Below are 8,332 nucleotides of genomic sequence, written 5' to 3' on the forward strand. Positions count from 1 at the left end.
TGATAAGCTGAAATTGTGTTTGTCTAAGAAGTGATTGCAGGACCCAACCATAGGTATGCCTTGAGACTGAACCTCTTTAGAACCGTTGATGATAGACCCAATACAGAATATTGAGTTTCTTTACCATTATTGTTTCACTTAAAGATATCAGAATAGGAGTCCATCCTACATTAGACTTTATAATTCATTTCATTTTCTATGAGAAGCCGGCAAATGAATTTGGGTCCTGAGCTGTACATGATAATGTTTTTAACTTTCTATTAAAAACCTAAAACCCGCTAAGACCATGTCTCTTTTATAAAATACATATGACCTCGGTGAAACAAAGGTTAAATGAAATGGATTTGAAAAAACTAACTGCAACCGGTGAGGTGAGGTGGAAGTAGAGGTAAGACCTACGGTAGGCTGCCTTCCCCGGACGCCAATGAACCCAGCATGCGTTGAGTGCTGCATGATGTTCACAGTGTTGGTCCACAGGAGGCCTGTCCCAACAGCAGGGGCCCCTCTTTCGCTGTTACTGGGTTAGCGAAAACAGGGGTATGTGTGGGTGGCCAGAAATATTGCCTCAGAGCAACAGAATAGAATAGAATTGGAACAGAGTGGAATAGAATAAAAATGGAATAAAGTAGACTATATTATATTAATTGAATAGTGCAGGACAGAAATGGAAAACATTTGACAGGACAGTGTTTGTAAGTTATTACTTTTTCAGGTAAAGAATATATCACTTAGGATTTCTTCATTGTATTAATTATCAGTACAATGTTTAGAAGCCAGAGTCCTGCTGGCCCAGTGTTTTGTTGTAGCTTTATTTTCTGACGCAATCATCTGCCGCATCGTCTTGGCAATGTTGGGGTCGATATTGCTTGTTCTTTAGTAAGAAATGACACCAGTTCTTTGAAGAGCAACAAATTGCACCTGTTCTTCAATGGTAATACCTTACGCCCATTCTTCCATGGTAAGTACTTCTGTTGTTCATTGGTAATACAGTACTCCTGTTCTGCCATGGTAATGTAGTACTCCCGTTATTCCATTGGTAATACAGTACTCCCGTTCGTCAATGGTAATACAGTACTCCCGTTTTTAATGTTAACACAGTACTCCCGTTCTTTCAATACTAACCAATGACTCCCATTCTTTCAAAATATCTTCTGCAATTAATTAAACTGTTGCACCAACACGTTAGCCTAATGAGGGAGGACACAAAATCATATTTTGAGTTGTTTAATGAAGAAGGGATACAATAAAGTTGGCTTGACACTTTCATCCCAACCTCACAGCCCCGTCTCCCTCCCCTCTCCCTCCCTACGCGCCTCCTTCCCTTCAGGCTGTAGCCAGGCTATCTATCACTGTCCTTGACCACAACAATGCTCAGCATTACAGCAAAAATAATTAAACAAAACATTACAGTAATAGCATAGCCAATTATGCATTGTCCTTTCAGAGGCCAAACAGAATTCACTCACTTTAATAACTACATTTTGAGTTGCCTCAAAATATGTGTTTGAGTAAATAACCTTAAAAGGAATTTAGTCCTAAAACAATTAAACACATTTAGACTTTGAAATTGGCTAAACAAGACGCCAACGCATAAAAGTTGTTGAATTGAATTTAAATTAAAAAAAAAAAAAAAAAGGCTATATCCTTTTAACCTGTATCAGACACTTCTGCTACTGTTGTTTAGGAATTGAGAGTCATGAAAGTAATTCTGTGTGGACCAGATTGCTGGATGAGAAAAAACAGACAAGGCGTCCAGTAGTGACCTCAACCTTGCCTGTTGCGCCTTGCAGGGAAGAGAGGGTGACTCTCGGCAGCCAGCAGTCTTCTCACGGTGTCTCGTCTCTTCCTCCGTCAACCAGTGACAACAGACATCTCTTAAAGAAAACGAAGGATAACAACAGGTTTGAAAATAAACTACAACATACAGAGGATATAAAAAGTCTACACACCCCTGTTAAAATACCAGGGTTTTGTGATGTAAAAGAATAAGAGAAAGAGAAATCATGTCAGAACTTTTTCCACTTTTAATGTGACCTATAATGTGAACAATTCAATTGAAATACAAACTGAAATCTTTTAGGGGGAAATGAAACATAAAACCTTACAATAACCTGTAAGTGACTTTGATTAATCACAAATCAAGTTCAGCTGTTCTAGTAGGTTTTCCTGACATTTTCTTAGTTGCATCTCAGAGCAAAAGCCATGGTCCACAGAGAGCTTCCAAAGCATCAGAGGGATCTTAATGTTGAAAGAAATCTGTCAGGTGAAGGGTACAAAATAATTTCCAAAGCATTAGATATACCATGGAACACAGTGAAGACATTCATCATCAAGTGGAGAAAATATGGCACAACAGAGACATTATCAAAAACTGGATGTCACTCCAAAATTGATGAAAAGACGAGAAGAAAACTGGTCAGGGAGGCTTCCGAGAGGCCTACAGCAACATTAAAGGAACAGCAGGGATTTCTGGCAAGTACTGGCTGTGTGCTACATGTGACAACAATCTCCCGTATTCTTCATATGAATGGGCTATGGGGTAGGGTGACAAGACGGAAGCCTTTTCTTACAAAGAAAAACATCCAAGACTGGCTGAAGTCCCCAAAATGCATGTAGGAAAATGTGTTATGGTCTGATGAAACCAAGGTTGAACTTTTTGGCCGTAATTCCAAAAGGTATGTTTGGCGCAAAAACAACACTGCACATCACCCAAAGAACACCATACCCACAGTGAAGCATGGTGGTGGCAGCATCATGTTTTGGGGCTGTTTCTTTTCAGCTGGAACAGGGGCCTTAGTCAGGGTGGAGGGAATTATGAACAGTTCCATATACCAGGCAATTTTGGCACAAAACCTTCAGGTGTCCTTTAGAAAGCTGAAGATGAAGAGGAGGTTCGCCTTTCAGCACGACAACGACCCAAAGCACATATCCAAATCCACAAAATCATGGCTTCACCAAAAGAATATTAATGTTTTGGAATGGCCCAGCCAGAGCCCAGACCTGAATCCAATTGAACATCTGTGGGCTGATCTGAAGAGGGCTGTGCACAGGAGATATCCTCGCAATCTGACAGATTTGGAGCACTTTTGCAAAGAAGAGTGGGCAAATATTGCCACGTCAAGATGTGCCATGCTAAAAGACTCCTACCCAAAAATACTGAGTGTTGTAATAAAATCAAAAGGTGCTTCAACAAAGTATTAGTTTAAGGGTGTGCACACTTATGCAACCAGGTTATTGTGAGTTTTAAATTTTTCCCCCTCAAAGATTTCAGTTTCTTTTTCAATTGAATTGTTCACGTTATAGGTCACATTAAAGGTGGAAAAAGTTCTGACATGACTTATCTTTGTCTCATTCTTTTACATCACAAGAACCTGGCATTTTAACAGGGGTGTGTAGACATTTTATATCCACTGTACCTGTTGTAATACTGTAATACTGTAACTCCAGTTGCAACAGTATTCTATAATATTCCTTGTTTCTGCAAAGTCAGTTACATTTAATATGTTATTAACAGGGTCAAGAACACCTCTCGTCAGTGAATGTATAATGGTCAAGGCCAAGGTCATTGCTCTATGTGTTACTGTGTTATTTTTGAAATATTGAGAAAACATATTTTTGAAGATGCTTTTTGTTGTTGCTTTTATTGACTGGCATTATTGCCAGTCCTCCCCACGACTGTGTGAATGAAACCAAACCATGGATATTCTAGGCCATTTTGCTTGGACTGGTAACTAAATGAGATGCCAGAAGAGTGGTTGGCAGATTTTAGAGGGGAGGGTTAGGTGATGTGGGGTCGGGTGCTGATTTAGGGTTGGTTTTGAGGCTTTGCCATCTTGCCAGCCGACTTAAATTTTTTGAGTATCCATGTATAGTTCCTTCTTCTCCAACTGCATCACTGTCCACACTAAACACATGTAACGCCCCACACATCTCTATACAATGGCAACAACAAACCAGGCCATTCCATTAACACAAAGAAGAAGAATCTGAGGAGGAGTTCAACATCCAAAATCCACTGGTCTGGCCAAACAGTCCCACTTGCAAAGGACACCCGACTATCGTGGATGAAAAACACTGTAGGGACTGTACACAATGTTTCCTGTTTGTTCTTCCTAGTGTGGTTAGGCTTCAGAAGGGGGGAATGATTGTCAACTGTCGGACTACAGAGAAAACAAAATCAGTATCTCATCTTTGTGCTAAAATGCGTGAGAGAAATGACAATGTTACAGACCATTTGGTTGACATAGTCACAAACCGGTTTAAGACTTTTCAGTAAAGCAATAGCTTCTCCCTGTTACTTTAATGTAATATGCGTGTGAGATGCATATAGCTACTGCATCATGCTCTCCCTTGGCTCTCCTCCCGAAACCTCCTGAAGCCTCCTGAACCCTGGTGAATCACAGTCACAGAGATGATCACACATAGCTCTGGTGGTGGGTTTTATTGCTGCTAGATGGTTTCCAGCATGCTGCAACTTGCACAAACACACACAGGTACACACGCGCACACACACACACCCATACATACATACACTGTGGAGTGCTAGCCCCTTCTGACCGCCCACTGCTCCAGCTTCATGTGCGAGACAAATTTAACATCTCTGATTTAATTTCCATTTTTAACAGGCTAGACATGTCTGCAGCTTGCAGGAAAAACTCAGCTGATGAGATTTGTCTGGCAATTACCTTTGTGGAAACTGTGTTCAAAATACAGCCGGCCCTAGGACTGTCCCGAGCTTTTTTTTACGTAGTCATTATATGGGTAGAAAAAACTAATATTTTCCCCAATTCTAAATTAATTACCTCATTAATTTACAATAAGTGTAGTAGTATAAAGCAAAGTGTGTGTGTGTGTGTGTGTTAGCAGGATATATTAGAGAACAGCCAAAGCAAGAGGACTGTGGAGCTAGATAATCCCTCACAGTGGGTCAACTACTCAAGTCGCTGTGACCATGATGGGCTTTAGGTTAATGTTATAATATTAAACCAGTCAGACGGTTCCTGTCGGGTGTTAATGGCCCAATTTGCGCCCGACAATATCCACCCCTCCGAAAACATACAATCAATGAATATGGCTTTATAAAGAGGCCAAATCAGATAACAAGTCAAATTCATCGTGGGTAATTAGAACCAGGTGTGACCTTGGAGGGTTAGAGGGCGAGAAGTGGACTAGTCGCAGCCTCTCCTCTGTCTGTCTGTCAGTCCCAGTGCACCGTGGGAATGCGGGTCGAAGGTCAATATCAAAATTAGTTAAGCCTGACGGGCTGCCACTGACCTGCACAGGTGCTCCCACTTCCCCTCACCGCTTGCCACTTCCTGATGCTAGCTTAGGTTAGAGGTCACACACACGGGGCCCCAAAGGCTCCTGGGTTCTTATTCCTCCGCTCCGGCCCAGCTCCCCACTCCCTGCCCTCGCTCCAGGAGGAGCCAGAGTCCATTAGCGGGAGCGGGACAAACTCCAGGCCTGCTGAGACGACACCGGGCCAGGGTAATGGAAAGTTTCCCTTCTCTCAAGAGCAAGGGGAGCGAAGAAATAATGACATGTTTACAGCTGACAGTCCAGCTACAGTATCTTCTGGAGTCCTGGCTCGAACACCAGTATTGAATCACTTACCGCTTGACCAAAGAACCTCCAGCAGGATCCTCAACCACATCTTAGTGACAATTCCTCCTGCTCAGCGCACACAGACACTTCCCCCTCATGTCGGCCCTCTGGTCCCTTTCCCCCGGCTGTGTTGCGGATGGATGGGTGTCTGTTGTTCTAGCCGCGGAGGCTAAAGCCGGGGCCTTGTTTTCCGGCAGCTTGCTGTATGCAGTGTGGTGTAGACCCCCGCTGCTTGGCCTGTCATGTGTAATTAAACATTTGGCCTCCACAATTACTCAGCAGTGTACACATGCCAATGTTCAGCTCGGCACAATATGCATTTCAAAGAACACCAATTCCCCCAAAGTGCTGAACTGACAGGAGCAGAGAAGAGCAGCCTGAAGGGAAGGAGGCGCGTAGGGAGGGAGTGGGGAGGGAGACGGGGCTGTGAGGTCGGGATGGAGTGATTAAAAAAGAGAAACTTCAAGCAGAACCTTAAACTGGACCAGACCGGTGGCGGTGGGGAAGGAAGCGCGGGGGTGGGGGGTGGGGGGGTGTGGTGGGGGGTTGGGGGTGGAGGAGCGGTGGAGTTCTCAGGCTCCATCACGGCTCCATTGATGTCACGGAGGCCCTGATCTGGCTGCTGACACATGGCTGAGGTGGAAAACATTTGGGGAGTGAAGCATCTCGACATCAAAACAATCTTCAACGTGTCACCATCCTGCTGTTCACCTTGCAGATCGTAATGACATTCACACAGCCCTCCTAGTCCGGGAAGAACATGCCTTCGAAAAAATATGCAAATATATACATAAACATTTGACATTTTGTGTCCACGGGTTAAAAGGTCTTTAATTGCTCCCTGCCATCAATAAACAGCAAACTGTATCTCCAGGCGCGTGCAGAGTTTAAGTTTACATTTCACTCATTTAGCCGACTCTCATCGAGAGCAATGTACTGGAGCAATTAGGGTGAAGTGCCTCGCATAAAGGCACCCAGAGAGATTTTTTACATTGCCAATCTTTTCTTAAGCGGCCCAACGCAAGGCCAGCAAGTTTTGTTTAAATTTTTATGAGCATAACGACAAGTACAATTCAGTTATTGTATAAAATGTAATATTATAGCTTTTAAACTGATGAAATACATAAGACTATATTTTTCCCGGGTCATGTACTCAGGATAAATTCGGGGTCCTTTGTGTGCTGTCCAATGGTTTTCTTGTCCCTGCTAGCTTTGAGTCCAGACCAGGAGTGCGTGCAGAATGCCAGCCCAGTTCTTCCACTCTCCACACATCCAATAGCATAATAACCAGGTGTTAGAAGACCTACATTGACCCCAGATTATGACACACCAAACAAGCTGCTGGTCTAACCTACCCAGGTGTCTCATCAGAGTCACTGAGCCCTGTGCGTGATAGCCCACACAAATACCACTCAAGACACAACTAGCCCCAACAAACATGATGTTATTCCCTTCAAACAGTCACACCAGCCTGTCAGCCGGAGCCTCTGTGGGCTGAGATAGCTCGGCACTGTCTATACCCCCCCCCCCCCCACCCCAGTTTACCTTGACAAATGCAGAACTGTCATTTTCCTCCACTTGATAAGACGTGACAAGAGGCGACGGCTTGGTGCAATAAACCCAGGTAAGCAGTAGAACTACTTCGCTAGAGACAGGGAGTATGGGGAGTGTGTGAATCCTTGAGCTTGTGTGTGTGCATGTGTGTGTGTGTGTGTGAGAGAGCTTTCCATCTCTTCAGTCAGCCTCTATAAAAATAGCACACAAGCACACCAACACTCTTCCTCTCTAGAGCCCCCTGAACAATGTGGATTAAAAAGAAGAGCCCCCCTTGCCAGCCTCTTGTCAGCGCTGAAAGCTGCAGACGCTATAGGGGCTGTGGAGATGTTGGCAGCAGCTGCCTGTGAGTCCCTGTGTTCTCCTCGCTCGCTCCGCGACTGTGTGCCATAGAGGTGGCTGTGTCCACGTCCCTTCATTGTGGCTCTTACTGGAGGGGGTATTGTGAACCTTGTCAATGGCACTGCCATCTCCGTGCCAGCTGGCTTTGCCGCGAGGGGAAAACAATGCAGGGTTCTGTGCACAAAGGCCTGCCGAGGACTAGAGCATTGTTGGAAGGGTGGAGCTTCCATGCCAGCCTCCCCATGTCGCCCGTCTGCTCGCCGAAGTCCGGTCTGTGATACGGCCACCGACTTCTACGGCACCTCGCTGAGGAGAGGCACAGGACAGGACATCCAGGAAAAAGGAGATTTCAGGTTCAACACCGGTTCGAATCTCAACAAGGACCGGCCCTTGGGGATTTCGACAGTGTGTGGTGAGGTGATATTTTTTTTTTTCGTTTTAAATTTTTCTCTCCTAATCTCATTCCTTTTCTCGCTTTCACTCGCACCCAGTCTCCACCCTCCGTCGCTCTATATCTTTTTTGACTGAGGGAGGGTTAAGGGAGGCGTGTTTTCTTTTTGAGGGCGGATGTCTGTAATCCATCTGAAATTGAGAAATCTGAAAATCAAAATTGGATCCAATGGAACGCGTCAGGCCTGGGTAACAGGCTTGGACACGGCCTTTAACACCGCCACGCAGGCCATGTGGTTGGAGCGCCACGCCAAGAACGCATGTCACATCTCATCACAGCTTCACATGAATATTCATCCGCTGGGTTCCGTGGCTTTCTTCCCTCCCCCTCTCTTGCCGGGCCTCTCTTCTCTTCCCGGCAAACGAGGAGGCAGGCAGGTTC

The 8,332-nt window shown here is 44.8% G+C and overlaps 1 long non-coding RNA gene across 1 annotated transcript; it reads right to left on the reverse strand.

Annotated features, from left to right (window-relative positions):
- Positions 1-1,315: 1,315 nt before the first annotated feature.
- On the reverse strand, positions 1,316-8,025 carry LOC109614901. The gene is made up of 3 exons (XR_002195892.2): positions 7,150-8,025; positions 5,275-5,841; positions 1,316-1,874 (listed from the first exon to the last, which is right to left on the reverse strand). It is a non-coding gene; the product is annotated as an uncharacterized LOC109614901 (long non-coding RNA).
- Positions 8,026-8,332: the final 307 nt, after the last annotated feature.

This window comes from Esox lucius, chromosome 22 (genome assembly GCF_011004845.1).
Source record: "Esox lucius isolate fEsoLuc1 chromosome 22, fEsoLuc1.pri, whole genome shotgun sequence".
NCBI lineage: Eukaryota > Metazoa > Chordata > Actinopteri > Esociformes > Esocidae > Esox > Esox lucius.